Source organism: Mus caroli, unplaced genomic scaffold (genome assembly GCF_978045245.1).
Source record: "Mus caroli unplaced genomic scaffold, Mus_caroli_1 scaffold_1, whole genome shotgun sequence".
NCBI lineage: Eukaryota > Metazoa > Chordata > Mammalia > Rodentia > Muridae > Mus > Mus caroli.
Genome location: NW_028227256.1, coordinates 168,136,243 through 168,152,189, shown reverse-complemented (window position 1 = coordinate 168,152,189; position 15,947 = coordinate 168,136,243). Strand labels below are relative to the sequence as shown.

General features: G+C 44.2%; 1 protein-coding gene across 4 annotated transcripts in view; it reads left to right on the top strand.

The window, feature by feature from the left end:
- The window catches only part of CUNH1orf226 (chromosome unknown C1orf226 homolog), a 295,496-nt gene that overhangs the window by 183,796 nt on the left and 95,753 nt on the right, over positions 1–15,947 (top strand). The window lies entirely within an intron of this gene.

Sequence of the window (15,947 nt, the reverse complement as noted above, 5' to 3'; positions counted from 1 at the left end):
CAGAGCCTCAGGGCCTACAGAGACATGCCCAGACCTGACTGCAACTCCACGAAATAACAGTGTAGCTCCATAATGGCCCAATGGCATCCCACAGTGGATGAGTAATTATAGCTGGGGAGCAGGCTATCTTGATGACTCTCAATATGCTATGGCCCCTCCCTAGGGATCCCATCCCTACCTGGACTGACTTCAAATGTGCTAGAGAGACAGCGTCCAGGGGCCTGCCCCTGTCTTCTTCAGGCACTGTGATGTTCTCTACAGGGACACTCTACAGACCCTTGCCTTGACCTTGGAGACAGCAAGTCCAGAGTTGTCACTGTCATTTTTGCTATGGAGGGTAGGGTGCTCTTCAGTTTATGCTAAGATTGGCAGTTTGGCACCTTCCTGAAGAATAGGGAGAGGTTGGGAGGGACTCCCTATCCTAACATGGTCCAGCCTAATTTTCATTTCATTTTTGAAATTGACACAGTAAAATTGATTTTTATGGCTGTAGTTTTGGAAAATTTCAATCTTTGAGTCATATAACCATCCCCACTGTCCGATTACAGAACATTCCACCATCCTTAAAATGTCCCCAGTACTGCCACTAGGCAGTCATATCTTTATCCTTCCCCTAGTCGATAGCAACTGCTGGTTTTCTTTCATTTTTGGACATCTGGATCTCGAATTTAAAGATTTATATATATATTTTTTAATGTCTCAGAGTATTTTGTGAATTTGTCTTAAGATTTAATTATTTATTTTATGTATATGACTACACTGTAGTTGTCTTCGGACATACCAGAAGAGCACACTGGATTTCATTACAGATGGTTGTGAGCCACCATGTGGTTGCTAGGAATTGAACTCAGGACCTCTGGAAGAGCAGTCAGTGCTCTTAACCACTGAACCATCTATCCATTATCTCAGAGTATTTTGCCTGCAAGCATCCATGTGAAGCATGTGTATGTCTGTTGCCCATGAAGGTTAGAAGAGGCCATTGGATACCCTGGAATTACACTTTAGATGGCTGTAAGCCACCATGTGGGTGCTAGGAGCCAAGCCCTGGTCCTCTGAGAGAGCAGTATGTGTTCTTAATGCTCAATTTTCATTCCAGCCCCATGATGACACATTTTCATTGTAGTTTTGTCTTTGGGAGAATTTTGGACAGCCAGAATCATGTGGAATGTGATCTGTTGAGACTGGCTTCTACCAAGCAGCACTGTGTCTTTGAGATATATTGTGCTTCCTAATATTTATATCAATAGTTTTATCCTTTGTATTAAAATGGTTACATGTGAACCAATTCACTTGTAATTTTCTGTAGTTACTCTATGCCATCCATGAACTGCATTGTTTCCATTTTATTATATAACAAGTATTTTAAAAATTGGAGACAGAGTCTTATTATGTTGCCCAATCTGACCTCAAACTTGTGATCCTCCTGCCCCAACTTGCTGAATGCTGGGGTCACAGATAGGCAAACAAGAGCTCATTAGTAAAATTGGATACATTGCCCTTTTTTTATAAATAAAAGTTTTATCAGTACATGGCCACATTTATTTATCAGTGATTACCTATTGTTACTTACATGTTTCTGTGTCAGACTTACAAGCATCCATGTGCAGCATGTGTGTGTCTGTTGCTCATGTTACATAGTCACAATAGAGAAAACATGGCCCTCAATGAATAAAGTAACAGTTTCACTAGAAAAAAATTGCTGATTCATATAGCTGTGGCTGCTGCTGGGCATGAGTCGGAATAGACACTTTGCTGTGGTTAAAACTGAGTCCTAGAGCTAAGGAGATAATAGTTCACTTGTATCTGCACTGTATAAGAATAAAGATCTCAGTTTGGATCCTCAACACCCAGCACCCACATCAATAGCTGGGGGCAACAGAGCATGCAGATTAGGTGGGTCCCTGCAGCTCATTAGCCATCCAGGCTAGTAGCCATGCTCAGTGCACACGTGTTCACGCACACACACAGACACACACACACACACCACTTATGTGCTCACACCTATAGAAGCATGTATGCTAACCTTCTCTTCATAGAAAACAAAGGATGCTTATGTTTTTCCTACTCCAACACCAGACATGTTTTTACCCAGGACCATGGGTTATCCTAGGAACACGGAAAATCTGATCTAAGCATGGAGCAGCTTCGGTGAGGGGCTGAAGGGAAAGATGAAGTGGAGCTGATATGTGGTGCACTGCATCAGCTGTGAGGATGGGGGGACAAGAACAACAGAGTGATTAGATGACCCATTCTTGGTTTCTGTGGTCAGCTGTAACTTCCATTGCCCATGGTCTTCAGACTTAGCTACATAATAAATTTACCCTGCACATTCCATATCTTCTTCAGCACCCCAGCTATGCTGTATAGACGATGTCAACCTAACTGTTTGGGAGTGAATCTGGATGAGAGCATTTTATGTTTCCCACGTGGTTCCAGTGCTTAGCAAACCTTGAGAACATTTGTCCCTTTGACCTCAAGGAAGTATTGCTGCTGCCTGCTGACCATAGATCATTCTTGGCCTCTGATAAAGCCTCTACTCTGAAAACTTGTCGTGTGATTTCTCACATCTTTACCATGATGTATCAGAGCTGTGTGAGTTTTATCGTTTGTGTGTTAGAATTTGACTTTTGGATGTTTCTGAGAAATAGCTTGTGCGGAATGTTTATATCACTTGAAATATTGATGTATTCTAATGCCTGGAATCATAGAATGTTAGCAGCCAACAGCTGTAGAGTCTTGCTGTTCAAAGCTGGTTCTTAGAGTATAACTGTTATTGAGACCTTTTAGAAATTAAGGGTCCTTGGATGCCTTCAGTCCTGCAGCGCTTACTCATAAGGACCTTAAGAGTTGTGAAACACGACTTTAAAGTATATCGTAGGTGGATGCTTGGTGGTGAGGCACATAGCAATTGTAATGGGAGAAACTGCTTTTCAAAGATCCCATTGTTCCCTTAGAGGCAGAATGACTGACAGCTGTTATGACTTCTAACATCTTTCCCAGTTCTGATTTTATTATTGTTCTCCTTGTAATTTCCCCAGCATCTCCTTAGAATCCTTCCTGCATCTTCTCTGCCTCTCCACCCTGGGTGTTCACTGCAGGCTCCATTCTTCCTCCTGTAGTTTTTGTATCAGCCTCATGCCTGGATCTCTCAAGATCCTGAGAGGAGAGCACAGTCTATTCTCTTACCTCTTTCTTACCTTCAGTTATGGGGGAGAGTCAACATTTCAAGGACTTGAGGCTTTAAAAGGAGTCCCAGGGACTGCCTGGCCTCTGTCAATTCCCTCTGACACTCTTTCCTAGTTCTCTGGCTCAAGATGCATAGTAGAGCCTTTGTGCTCTCCTGTGCTGTCTTCATTGAAGGCATTGCTACTTTTTCCAGCCATGGGATTTAGAGACCGCTTTCCCTCGTTCTTCCTCTCAGCCTATAACTGAATATTTGATGCATGTTCCTGCTCTTTCCTGGATTTCTTGTTTCCAGTGTCGTTCCTTCTAAGTCCTCAGTGCTGGTGCCAAGATCATGTTCAACATCTGCCTCTCTATTTTTTCACTCTCTAAACACCCTTAAGCATGATGCTCCCTCCTACTTTCAGGATAAAGCCGCATCTCCCATTTCCTCTCCATCCACATCCTTTTCCTTTCACATCTTTGTTTCTTGCTCTGAGGCCCACCTGATGTCACCAAACACCTTCATGTCTTTGTCTCTGTACATTTACCTTCATTTTTCCATGTGCCCATCCTACCTATCTGGGTTCTGGAGTTTGTATTGTTCCAGGACATTTCTCAGATGCAGCCTAAACCTGTTCACTCACCTCGTAAAAGAGAAGATGATACCCAGAGAGGTCTGAGGACTTGACAAGGTTGCACAAAGCACTACACATGCTTGTTATGAAATTCACACTAGGGTTCAGTGTGGCTTTGTCTTAGAACTTCATGAAAGTTTTTCCATTTAACTTCATAAGTTAAGTGTGGGTTGTGTGGGGTGGATGTTGAGAGATCCCTGAGATCATAAAACATGCCTTTTATAGAGAAAGGGAGGAAAACCAAACTTGAGAGACAGAAGGATCCATCATTTGTCTTGTAACCATTTTTTTTTTTCCTGAAGAAGAGAATCTTAAATCGTGACTCCACTAACTCTGGGAAACGTTTATTCTTCCTGCTGTGTGAGCCTGTGGCTGTGAGTTGTCCCTGTGAGCAGTGCTGTTCCCCTCCCCCCTTTGTGTGATACATCATATTCATCAGTTAAAGGAAAGCCTGGCCTAAATACCAGAGGAGAATGATAGAATTGGTTAGAGTTGTTAACTGTGTTATGTTTTCAGATTGTCCTCTTTCTCCACCTCCGATTTTCCTTGAAGACAGGGGCTCTAATGCAGTGGACTCTCCTTGCTGCTGAGCCATACATCCGTGGGGGAAAACCTGAACATCTGTCCTGAACACGTGCATGCTGTTTTTTTTTTTTTTTTTTTTTCCTCACTAGTCCCTAAGCAAGGGAGTATGGCAACTGTTTCATAGCATTTACATTTGCATAATGGACTACAAGTCACCCAAAGATGATTTAATGTATACAAGAGGATTGCAAAGGTTATGTGCACGAGTGACACTGTTTTATGTAAGGGACTTCAGCCTCTGTGGTTTTAGGGTATCTGCAGAGGATCACGGGGCCAACCCCTACAGAGTGAGGGATGTCTGGCCTTGTTTCTAATGGGCAGTGGGAGTCACTAGAAGGAAAGGCAGCCCAGAAGCAATGAGATATTTTTAGGCTGGTACTTATCTTGCTCCATAGATCAGTCTGTCAGGCCCTCAATCATTTGGGATAGCTGGTCGGTTCCCCATGACCTGTCAACATGTTCCTAGCCAGGGAAAAAAGCAATGGCTCTATTCTGGGCCATGTCTTGTCTCCTCTCTACAGGGAGCAGCTGCCACTCCTGAGCCCTCCTTGAGTACACAGCCCCAAATTGCCTATGCTCCAGGCTGCCGCTGCCTTTCCTTGGAAGGCCTGCCTAATTTGCCCTCTTCCATCATTCTGGTCTCTTGATGCTGTGAAAATGCCTCCTACCCATAAAACATCTGTGTGTGGACGAATGTCTCCCCCACCTTCTCAGTCTTTCAGACAGCTACGAACTTGACTGCGTCCTGCCTGGAAGCCATCTATGTTCAGAAGGTCCTTTTACTGTGTTTTTCTGACCTTGTTAGTATTCTGTGCTTTCCCCAGGTCATTGGCATGTGTTCCTGAGCATTGAAGGCAGTAGAAAAGCAGCAGAAGAAATGAGGTCAGGCTGTGTTATTGGGGTGGGAAGAACAAGTGGGGAGGATGGGACAGCTTCCCACCTAAGAGACTAGAAATGTCGCTGGCCCCATCATTTCCAGTTAGGTCCTCTTCCTTTTTTTGCTTCCTGTTTTAAGATAGGGTTTCATATACATCAAAGCATTTGTTAAACATACACTAGATAAATAGAGATGTTAATGAATAATTTTATTTCCTTGAGGAAGTAAAATTATGGAGCCAATGAAAGAGACAGACGTTAGGCAACATAAGAATGACAAAGCTAAGAATCAAGAGACGTGAGTTCCAGGCTTGGGTTTTCTGCAGAGGAACCTGGAGGGAAGTCTTTTATTGGCCTTGGATACCAGCTCTCTTCATCTGTGAAGAAAACCTAGGTCAACCTTTGTGAATCGAAATGGTTCAAACATAGGTTTCCTCTAGAAACTTTAAAAATAAGGTCTTACAGACATACAGAAGGTAAGAGTCTATGTGTGTGCATGCACACACATGATCGTGCACAGCACCAGACACCTATCAGGTAGCAGGATTTACTTCCAGTGTACTAGTCATGATTTTAGCAGCCTTTGGTTTAAAAGATGCATGATGGCAAACCTCATTGGTCATTCCTAAAGAATTTGTGTTTAAGCTGTTACAATAATAGATATAATAAACAGTAGTATAAGTATAACCCATATACATTGATTTCTTCCAAGGCAGCTCTTTTTTTTTTTTTTTTTTTTTTTTGGCTTAGGTATATGAGTTTCTTATCACTATGCTAAAAGCCTCTGACAGAAACATCTTAAAGGAGGGAAGGGTTATTTTTGGATAAGGGTCTTAGCTATTTCAGTCTGTGACCTGCTGGGTCTCTACTATGGGACTGAGGCAAAGCTGACCGTCCCAGCAGGGAGCATGTTGCTCACCTTGTAGTGGTAAAAGTGAGAGATTTGCTTACAGGTCTGGTCACACAAGCACACTGTTGTCACGGGCAAAGGGGGGGGGCGGCATTTGATCCTTCTGGACCAATTGAAGAAGCAGATTGTAAGTGATCATCTGAGATAGCTATGAGAAGGGTCATCTAAATGTTGCCCAGACCTGTTATGGCTGGAGTGAAGTCTCTAGGTGTCATTGCAGAGTGTTTGGGTGTCAATGATGGCGCAGTGGTAGTGCACTGAATCCTGTGATTGGAATGCACAAGTTCCCTTGGGACACTAGTGGCTGTTTAAATCTCTTACCTGACATCAGAGGACTAGACTGGAGTTCCCAATAGCAGCAGGTTTTGTATTCATTCCATTTCATTTCCTTTTTTATCCCCTCTGTTGAAGAATTGAAGCCAACGGCTTACACATAGTGTTGTGCCATTGATCTACACCTCAAGCCTTTGGACTCCAACTTGGAGCAATCCTCCTGCCTCTGCTTTCCAAATGCTCGATTACAGCTGTATACCACAACACCCTGCTTCTTGGTTCTTGTGGTTTTGAGACTAGGTCTAATTATGAAGCTCAGCCTGCATAAACTTGCTATGTTACCTAAGACGGCCTTGAACTTGTGACCCTCCTCCCTCAGCCCACCAAATACTGGATTGTAGTTGTAAGTCACTACCCCTGGCAATCAGAAAGTTATGTATTTAGCCAAAATCATGGGTTCTGTGCAGATGAAGTTGTGGTTGGTGCTGCCCCAGGGGCTTTAGAAATGATGAACGTTTCTTACAGTCCTTGACCTGGGAACGGAAAAGATAACAGCCGAGTGTTGGATCAGTTCATTACCTCTACCTGGTCAACTGGCCAGGATTGGAGGAATAGCCCAACAGTGTTCAATCAAACAATAGAACTGTCTGCACATGACAGATTTCACCACTTGATGCTCTAACATGAAATTAACTTTATTTATGTTCACCCAATAGGCAACCCTAGTCAGATATACTTACCGTGTGTCTGTAAATCTGTGTCTTTTAGACACGACTGGGTCCTGCTGTCTTACCATTATTCACAGGAGAAACAAAAGAATAGCAACGTTGGTCCTTCTACCAGATCCCCTGAATGCGAATCCCCGAGATTAGGTCTGCCATCTTTCCTGCTGTTTGTTGTTGGCTGTCCTGTTTATCTGCAATGCATAGTTTAGAGCTTGACTCTAGCTAGATCTCCTTGGTTTGCAGAGCTGGTCTGTAAATCTAGATGCCATGAAAATGAAGAATATCCTTTTATAACCTTGCTGTTAAACACTCTTTTATGGATTTTGAAGATTATAGAAATTATTATTTATATCTTGGTTTGTTCTCTTAAAATAATGAAAAGTTGTAACTTTTTATTAGAATGCTAAAAACTCTGGTTGCATCAAAACTGTTCAATTTCTCAAACATAAAATGGAAGCCTTATAGGGACTGAGTTCAAGCCTAGGGAATTTTTTCCTTATCTGCCTGTGGCTAAAGTAAGTTGTGCTAGAATTGAAGCTGATAGAGAAAAAAAAATCATTTCCTCTTTCCAGCTTCCCTGAGAATCCTCATAGACTGGCCACAGAGCAGATCTGGAGTCTACTTCAGTCTCCATATCACTGGTGGTTCTAAGATGTGTTATAACTGAATCTACAGGCCACCAAGCTGTACATCAGTGCCAGGACATGACTCTCAGGCCTCTGTCTCTCAGGTTCTCATTTCATATGTACAGGAGCTGAACCAGAGAGGAGCTGGGTGCTAAGAGGTCCTCCATGCCTAGCTCAAGGTTCTCAAACCCGGTGTGTTCCCCGTGGTGGCCTTGAACTTGTGATCATGCTTGTTGTCCAGTCTTGGCAGGTCTGAAGTTTTTCATTTGCAAAAGAATGCAATGGGCATAGAAGGTCTCTTAGCCACACACTGTGTAACAGAGACAGTTTAAAGACGATCGGTCCTGTTTGTTTCATTAGTTGGTGGGTTGCTTTTTCAGTGTCACCCTGTGTATCCCTTGCCAGGCTGGAACTACCTCTGTAGCCCAGGCAGATCTTTAACTCACCATCCTCCTACCACAACCTCCAAATGTTGCAATTACAGCCCAGCTAGGTTGGCACTTAGAAAAGTCCTCAATGAATGGTTTACCATCCATGCTGTCCCTTAACTTCCAGAGAGCTTATTTTACCCTTGTATAATATGCCCTCTTTTCTTATGTGAATAACCACTGTTCATTGTGTCTGCTCACTTGTTTGACCTTAGTATATCACCCCGCTGGGGCCCCGTGCTGTGTTCTTCATAAAAATATATGTAAATCATATTTTCTTGCTCTCAAGGAAGGTATGACCTTTGCGAGAAATCAGAAAGCAAACAACCGACATTGGGTGGAGAATAGAGGCTTGCATTAACCGTAATAACTGAGCTGGTGGAGCAGCTCTGAGGGTTTGTGTTAAAGGGCACCAGCCTGAAAAAAAAGTCTGTTCTGTATCGAAGCCTGAGCAGGTCCTTCTAGAATAAGGAGGACTTGGCCATCAGATGGTGTGGGGAGAGCATTCTAGGCATGAGGATTGTCTTAGTTAGGGTTTTATTGCTGTGAACAGACGCCATGACCAAGGCAAGTCTCACACGGACAACATTAATTGAGGCTGGCTTACGGGTTCAGAACTTCAGTCCATAATCATCAAGGCAGAAGCATGGTGGCATCCAGGCAGGCATGGTGCAGGCGCAGCTGGGGGTTCTACATCTTCATCTGAAGGCTGTTATGAGGAGACTCGCTTCTAGGCAGCTAGGATAAGGGTCTTAAAGACCATACCCATGATGACACACCTACTCCAACAAGGCCACACCCTCAAATAGTACCACTCCTTGGGCTAGCCATATTCAAACCACCACAGGGATTAACGGGTGTAATTATGTGGAAGGGTGGAAGCGGGTGATATGTTTGCCTTGCATGCTGGGTGCAGAAGTATCTTCAGTGAGTGGGGTTAAAGTAGACTCTCTTGGAGCAGAATTCTGTTTTCTATGTGAGTCTTTTAGTCTTGGGTCTTTGAGAACATATTTGGAGGTCTAGTAAGGGAACTCAGTTACTCTACACCCTGCATACCTAGCCAGCCAAATTACCCAAGTCAACTCTGACAGTCCGTGGGGTTACAGATGTTTCAGCGAGATCACCCCGTTTTGTGTCTTTGAATTGTGGTAAAGGATGTGTACCCAAAAATTACCATCTTAACCATGTTTCAATTTAAAATTGTGCAGCGGTGAGTATTGTCGTACAACAGCCTCTGCCACCAGCCAGTTCCAGGAGTTTTGTGATGTAATTCTAATGTTCAGAAAGCTGAGGCAGAAGGATTTTGAACTTGAGGTGAGCTTGGAATATATATATATTATAACACTTGAGGTGAATTTGTTTCTAAAACAATTTCTAAATTAATAAAACTCTCTGAAGCTGAACCCATAATATCCTAGCTCCCCATTTTCCACCTATCAGTTTCTGGAATCAACCCCACCACCATCTGCATCTAAAAACTTGGCCATCCTGGGAACCTGGTAAGAGTGGACTCCCAAATTACTTGTGATTTTGTAACTGGCTTATTTCACATAGCACAACTGCCTTCCCTATAAGACTGAATAGTATTCTGCTGTCTAAGATGGATAACACTTGGTGTCCATTCATCCATCTACCAACACAGGTTGCTTCCAACTTTTTAAAAGATTTATTTATTTATTTATTTTATGTATGTGAGTACACTGTAGCTGTACAGATGGTTGTGAGCCTTCATGTGGTTGTTGGGGAATGAATTTTTAGGACCTCTGCTTGCTCCGGTCAGCCCTGCTCTCTTCAGTCCCTGCTTGCTCTGGCCCAAAGATTTTATTTATTATTATTCATTAGTACACTGTAGCTGACTTCAGATGCACCAGAAGAGGGCATCAGATCTTATTGTGGATGGTTGTGAGCCACCATGTTGTTGCTGGGATTTGACCTCAGGATTTCCGGAAGGGCAGTCAGTCCCACTGAGCCATCTCACCAGCTCCTGCTTCAAACTTTTGACTATTGTGAATGATAGTGTTGTGAACTTGGCTGCACTTAGCTTTTTTAACATCACTATGCATGTTACTAAACTATCATTAAGAACAGATGTCTTTCATGAAAACCCTTTATGTTATAGCCATCTCTTCAGAGTTATGCACAGTTTGTGGTAGAGATGTGCTTATATTCAGGAAACCAAAACAGGGTAAATGACTGCTGGTAGTACTGCCAGAATTCACCAGCATAATTTCCATGCTTGGACCCTGGGAGATGCTCAGTAGGTAAATTGCTAGCTGTCCAAACCTAAGGATCTGGGTTCAGATCTCAAGCATTCAGATAACAAAGAAAAGAAAGAGAAAACATGTCAGTTCACATCTGTAATTCCAGGCTGGGGAGGTAGAGCCAGAAAGATCCCTGGGACTCACTGGCTAGCTAGTCTCACTGAAACAGTGAACTCCAGGTTCTGTCTCAAGGCACACCTTTAATCCTAACAGTCAGGAGGCAGAGGCTAAGGATCTCTGTGAGTTCGAAGCCAGCCTGATCTACAAAGTAAGTGAGTTCCAGGACAGCCAGGGCTTTTATACAAAGAGAAACCCTATCTTATAAACCCCCCACCCCCAAATAAAAATTAAAGCGTAGAACACCCACACAGTAGAGTTGGTGGTAGAGAGGCATCCTTTGGCCATTTACAGAAAGCAGAGCTACGGTCTGCTCTAGAAAGAAAACCCAGAGCTTGTCCAGCAAGCCAGTCCTTGCTTGCCTTTGCAAACTGCTTCCCTTCTTCCTGGCGAAGTCACCCAGGAACACTGAACTCCTCAGCAGCCCATGGCTTGCATCTGTAGGAAGGAGAAGGACCGAAGTATTTGTTATCAAGGCGACCTAAGAAGTAAAAAAATAGAATCTGTTTTAAAAAAAATTCAGTATTATCATCTACAGATTTGTCGGGGAGCAGCACATTGCTGTGAATGTGATGTGGAGCGTCTAGTAGCCCTAACCCTGTCCCTGGCTCTGAAGTCACTCTGGGACCTCGCTTTCCAGTGTCAGGTTGTTCTTTCAGTGGCTGTCACTGTCACCTGCTTCACTCACCCTGCAGCTGACCTGCTTCTTGGACTACCTGTCCTTCCTCAGCTTCCTGGACTGAGACCAAGCCACATGGTTGTAGGAGGCAGGTCTAGGGATCAGTAGGTGCTCAGGAGCCAGGCTTCGGGTCTGGACGCAGCTGTGGCTTCTAGCCAGTGTTCTTGTTCCTGTCACTTCTTGAGGGCTTCCTCTTGACTCTTTTTGACATCCTCAAGCCAGCCTCTCCCTCCTGGGCCTCCCTGACTGACACAGCACACTAAGTTCTCGAGCCTTTATTCCAATAAAAGATCACAAGTTTGTTTCTGAACCTCAGACACTTTCGCTTGGACATTCCAGTGTTGTGTGGTTAGTGGTCCAGGACTTTGTATTGTTTGGGTCCCTCAAATGTTAGGTTCTAGGAGTTTGATGTGGCCAGCAGAGTGAATGTATCAAAACAGTCTGGCCACCATGGGTGGAGGCCAGGCCTGTTGGCATGTACTCTGATGCTGGCTGGAACCCACAGCTGGTGGCACCGGTCACTGTGTTTGTCCTTCAGCCCCTGGCAAGTCCTGAGCACATTGGATTCCTGTCCCAAGGAACACAGGTGCTTCCTCCAAGCCAGCTTGCTCGGGCAGCACTTACTTCAGAGCACACGCAGTGTCTGGGAAAAAGGAGGACTTAGTTTTGAGAGCCCCTTCCCTCTCTCTTCCCGTGGTCCCTCCGTTATCCTCTCCTCTCCAAATCCATCCGTTTCCCTGCTAATGAGCGTGAAAGCATACCTGTCTCCATGAAGTGTGATTGCCCTGTAAAGAAATGGCATAATGATAAATATTTAAGCATTTGGCTTTCATGTCCTGGGTTCCCAGCAGAGGTGCAGCTTCATTCTGAGTCTGCAGGTGGAAAGTGGTTGGGACATCAGGAGGCAGGCGGGATAATGCAGAGTGAGACAGAGCTGAGAGTGTGACAATGCTCAGAGCCCTTGCCAGCAGCTAGCAGCTGTGATGGGACCTGGAGGCCTGCTTGCTGCTTCTCTCGTCCTTTCTCACTTTGGAGGACTCCAGAGCATCCTGCCAGCTATTAGAAGAAGCACCTGGGTTACCAATGTCACAGTTCTGGGAGAAAATGGGGTATCACTTTTTGTGAAGTCATTGTGCCCACAGACCTGTAAGAGCCTTGTGTATGGGAGTGTGTGCTTGGTGGTGAAGGCAGAGAGTGCTTTCCAACTGTAACCAAGTTTAGTTCCATTTTGTGACTTTGCTGTTGTTGTTTTTCACTTTGTTTTGTTTTACATTGATTTATTTGTGTCTCTGTGTGTACTCTCGAGCGCATGTGCATGCTCGAGTATGTTCGCATGACTATGAGCATACTTGTGTGCTTACAGTTGCCACAGAACACATAGGGAGGTCAGAGGATAACTTGACGTAGAGTTTCTTGCCTTTGGCTGTGTGGGGGCTGGAAATTGAACTCAGGTTACTAGGTTGATGGCAAGCGCACTTTCCACGGAGTCATCTCAGGCCCCATACATATTTTGTGGTTTGTCTTGCTTGTTGGCTGTTGTTGTTGTTGTTCTGTTTGGCTTGGTTTTGTTTGTTTGTTTTTGAGATGTGGTCTCATTATGGAACCCTGGATGGCCTGGAACTCTTTATGTAGACCAGGATGACTTAGAACTCCTAGGGATCTGCCTGCCCCTGTCTCCTTAGTGCTGAGATTAAAGGCATGTCCCACCAGAGTTATCATATTTTGTTTTGAAGATGGAGGAACTGAAAAACATACCCAAACATCAAAACACAAACTGTAAAAATACAGGCAAGATTCAGAAACACAGCAAGGAGCTAGTCAGGTACCTCTTTCTAGGCTTTCTTGATGGATTGTATTTGGTCCCAGAGAGAGTTAACCCACCAGAGAAGTGGATCAGATAGGAAAGAGCTGTAGCCAACTTCAATTAATTACCTCAACTTGGGGCTGTAGGTGGGGAGATGCTCAATGTGTTTGACCTTGAAAGCATGGGAACCTGAATTTGGTCCTCAAAACTCATGTAGAAGAGCCAGGCCTGGTGGCATGTGCTTGCAATCCCAGCATGTAGGAGACAGAGCCATGCAGATCCCTGGGTTTCAGTAGCCAGCCAACCAGATCAGCAAGTTCCAGGCCAACTGGGAGGCCTCTTCTCAAAAAAAAAAAAAAAAAAAAAAAAAAAAAAAAAAAAAAAAAAAAAAACAAGGCAGCTCTCTCCCAAGGAATGAAACCTGAAGTTGAGTGCTGGTCTTCACAGGCATGCATACATATGGGTGCCAACACCCATACATACACAAAGAAGAGGAAATTGCATAGTACTTGGCAGAACTAGGTACTTGGTATTTCTGCTTTAGTTTTGTTACTCTAAAAGGGGGGGGGGTGACATGTATGTGAGAGAATGCTAAAGTGACATCTGAGAGGATGACAGAAAAGCAGTTGAGACTGACCTATGTGGGCCATGTGTAACCCTTCCCTGGGTCTTTCTAACTCTTGTGCCCCTAGCTTCTGCCAGAGTTTACTGGCATGCCTCTTTAGCCTGAGAGTGGCTTCAGGAACAGCCTTAACTTTCAGGACTTGTTCAGAAAGGGGTGCAGCTGGAAGGTGTGTTTATTCAAGTTCAAGTAAGCGGAGGTAACTGCAGGCGTGGTCAGGAACTGTGGCTGGTTCACCTCGCCTGCTCGGCACAAGGCCAAAGTCAGCTGTATTATGAATTGCTGTGGCTGTTTTCTTACCCAAGGTCATTTTAGTTCATCCAGCCTGCAGCTGAGCAGAACGCTGCAGTCCAGAGAGAAATGGAATTGGAGTCCTTCCCCAGGTGCCTGCTAAGCAGATCCAGTCCTACCCCCAGTCCCACCACAGGGACTCATGCTGCAGAGGCAGAGGGCACTGCGGTATACAGCTGAGATCCAGTCCCAAGCCAGACACCATCCTGTCCTTTTACACATATACTGCCCTCTTCTTTCCTTTCTTTCTCCAATTAGCTTTGATTCTGGCTGAAGTAGACTTTGGCTCTCATTGCTACCCAGGTTTGCCCTTCTTCCATGCCCTCATGATAAGTAATTGGACAGAATAGTACAATTGGGGCTTGGGGGATGGGGCCGTCAAACTGAGAGATGTATGGTGTTGGTACCTAGGGGTTATTGAGCTGTGATCCATAGTGTGTGCTGATAATAGAAAGAATGATATACGACCATGTCTATAAGAAGCAGGTAGTTAAGAGATATCAGCATTGTATGTAAAATAACAATGATTACCAAAAATTTGGTGAAGGGACAGACTGTAGACAATAGGAACATGTTTGTTTACTTACATGTATTATTTGTGTGTTTGCCTGTATATGAAGGTCAGAGGAGAACTTCATGGAGTTGGGTCTCTCTCTCCATTTTTATGTGAGTACAAGAGATGGAACTCAGGTCACCAGATCTGTTCAGCCAGTGGCTTTAGAAGCCCAGTCTGGCTTCAACTTGTTCTCTAATATAGGAAGACCTTTGTCTTCTGCTTCGCCTGCCCCCAGCTCCCAAGTGCTGAAATTATAGGCATGTACCACCACACCTCCTGCATGGCAGGCAGGCATCATTCCAACTGAGCTCCATCCCCACCTTGGAATCCTTTGAGATCTGACTGCTAGAGGGCATGGCCAAGGAAGAGAGGCTCTGTCTGATTCTGGTAAGGTTTTCAGTGTGGGTTATGTCATCCTTCCAGTGGAATAGATGACTTAGATCTCTATCAACATACTCACTGTTGAAATCATTGACTTTCAGGAACTCATCAAGGAACTAGATGCCTTTAGCCAGGCCTACATGTTGGCTTAGTAGGAGGTCTTGGTTCTGAATCTGAGGTTCCTGATTGCTTACTTTAGTCTGTATCATACATGTTTGATTGAGAACTTCCCATGGGAATTGTTTTTATGTGGTGATACTAAGATGGAGACCAAATGGTAGTGTTTGTATATGTTCTTGTTTGGGTTTCTTGAGACAAAGTCTCATTCTGTAGTCCAGGTGAGGCTGGAGCTCATTGTGTCCACCAGGCTGGCCTCAAACTCATGTCAACCCTCCCTTGCCAGCCTCTTGAGTGCTAGAATTATAGGCATTGAGTATCTCAAATGGTTTAACTAAACTGGAGGAGTATTCACAATGAAGTTCATTAAGGAAGATGATGGATTAGACCAACTAGAAAGAAACATCTGTACAAACATAAAAGATGCCTATGATTGGAGAAACATAATGGAAAGACTTGAGGGGTAGGCCTAGTGAGTGTTCTGTAACAGTGCACACTGGTGGTTAGAACAGCCTGCCCAGGACTTCAAATGCGAGGGGTAACATGAAAGTATAAGGCAATTCGAGCTGTATGAGCATCACTGGTTTGACCCACGCCCCTGACAGTCTTCAGATTGATGAGACTGTGGGGAAGTTTAGAGACTGACCCACAGGTAAAGGGATTTGGAGATGGAACTAAAAGAGAATAATTTAGAATTTTCAGGGTTGATTTTTGTTTATTTGTTTGTTTGTTTTCCTTGTGTAAAAAGCCCTGGTATGAAGGCACTTAATCTTCACTGGGGATGGAATGGACTGTCAGCAGCATTTGGTTAGACACAAGAAGTTCATGCCTGACAGTCGTGAAATGGCAGGATGGATTACTGAGGGAAGGTTTTGGTATATAGAGGAGACTTTCAA